Consider the following 2,363-nt stretch of genomic DNA (forward strand, 5'->3'; position numbering starts at 1 on the left):
TTAAACCTAAGTATAATTTTAGTTGTACAGAAATTTTAGTCTGACTCTGTGTTAGGTACCGAGGATCTGAAGAGGACGAAGCTGATCCCTATACCCAATGAATAGAGAATCCAGTGGGGAGAGAGGAAGAAATGGAGTTGTGAAGATTAAATTAGAGGGCTGGGGCCTTGGTATCATGGTACAGCAGATCAAGATGCCGCTCGCGACTCTAGCCCCAGATATCAGAGCGCTAGTTGGAGTGCAGGCCACTGTTCCTAATCCAGCTGCCAGCTCATGTTCCTGGGAGGCAGCAGAAGATGGCTCAAGTGGGAGAGGCCACCCTCTCCCACCGGGAGACCGGGATGGAGTTGCTGGTTCCTGGCTCCGGCCTGGCCCAGACGTGCTGCTGTGGTCATTTAGGGAGTGAACCAGTGGGAGTGAGATCCATTGGGCTGTTTCCCTCCCCGACTCCTCCCATCCCCACCCCATCTCTCTTTCTCTGTCACCTTGCCTTTCAAATAAAGAAAGAAAATTTTTAAAAGTGGGAAATTTGGCTGAAAAGTGATTAGAGGAGTGAGTACAGAGTGAGCAGTCAACACATTTTAGGAGAAAGGAAGAGAAATGAGAGAAGAAGGAAGGAAGGAGGGAGGGAAGGGAGACCCTACAGGACAGTACACATTCAATGATCAATTCTGTATGCATTTAGAGAAGGTTCCAGGGCACTGTGCATGAGAGAACTCCTTGATGTCAGCACGGAAAGACGTGGGAAATGCCAAGTGGCTGAGTCAAAACAGAGGCCCCAGTTCAGTCGATCACTTAAGCACTTGTACGAGAGATGCTAATCAGACAACATTCTACGAAACAGGAATTCTTTGGCGTTGCCACATTCTCTCCTGGGTATCGCACCTGTCAACGTAATATGAGAAAATAGAAGCCGGTGCCTCTTTGTGTGTCACACGATGCGTTTTGAGCCCATGTGAGCGTGGCATCTGTTTCTTCTTCATGTCTGGTGGCGACCAAGCGAACACCCAGGGAAGGGCACAGAAGTCCTCCCCAAGGAGACAGAGCGAGTCAGAGATGCCTACATGCACCTGCTGTAAGCCGGAGGCCATGACGTCCTCACAGCTCAAGTTCTGAGTTCTTTAGCTCGCTTCCTGCTGCTACGTAGGAAATCCTCACCTTGTTCCTGAGTACCTGTTTTGGACGTGTCAGATTCGTATCTGAGTCCCTGTTGGTTCTATTGGCCATGTAAGCAAAGCCATGCACATCTGTCCCTCACTCTACTTTTGGTCAGCACCGTTGGTTCTTGCTCGGGACAGACTTAGGATCAATGGGGATCAACTCTTACTCTCCATTTAGGGGAAGAGATTCCTGTTTTGGCTCATTTGACAGAGTGAGATGAGCACAGGCCTGGACCCAGGCACACTACTTCCTGTGTGAGGACAATAACGCAGTATCCCTGTGAACTCCTAAATTCTTTGTGCACCTGAGTAACATTTATTTAGTAGGAGTGAGGAGGTACCGAATTTTTCTGGGGCAGTAAAAGTGGTTTTCCTCTCTTTTAATGTTCAAAATGAAGACACTGATTCATGTAAAGCATGAATTATTTTTTCTTTTTACATTCTTGTAATTGTTTTGGAATTTCTTTTTTCTGGATTGATTTCTTGGGCAATGTCTTAATTTATCTAAACTTTAAATCATAAAAATAATCAGTCTTAGTAAGTGCCCTTCTGTGGTGCGTCTCACATTTTTATTTAGCTCCTATTTTTGGTTTCATTAGCGGGTTTTAGGATTTGTGAGGGCACAGAGCCCCTGGGGATGATTGGTTTTTGTAATTCCACTTCAGTGGGCTGCTCTGTACACAGCAGTACTGTTTCCAGGTATTTCAGCAGCGTGACCTGTGAGCCGGACAGAGGCTGGTTCACAGACACCACCTTCCTGATCTATGCTGCCCAGCTGCCCTCCATGGCTCCTGATGACAGACAGGCGCTGGCTGTGCAGGTCCCAGGACCACAGGTCCTAGGGCTCTCTTCTGACCACCCCATGAACACTCACTACATGGGACTGCACTTCTTTTACCAACCTGTAAAAGCAACACTGACAACAGATGCACCAGAAAGACATACTAGGAACAAGATAAAGTAATTCTACTCGGATCCCATCACGTGTTCTGTGGTTTTAACCACGTCAGTGAAATCTCTCCGTGTGTAGCTTTCCTCTCAAAATGTGATTCCTCATCTTGTTCCTCTTGGGGATTGCTCATCCTTCTCCCAGTCTACTCCTACTCTGTGGTCTACATTACATGCAATAACAGGACTATCTGATAGCCTAAGGACAGACTTCTAGTCAAAGCATCAGGGTGATTCTAAGTTCTCTTTAAACCC

The sequence above is a fragment of the Lepus europaeus genome, chromosome 4, assembly GCF_033115175.1.
Source record: "Lepus europaeus isolate LE1 chromosome 4, mLepTim1.pri, whole genome shotgun sequence".
Classification (NCBI taxonomy): Eukaryota; Metazoa; Chordata; class Mammalia; order Lagomorpha; family Leporidae; genus Lepus; species Lepus europaeus.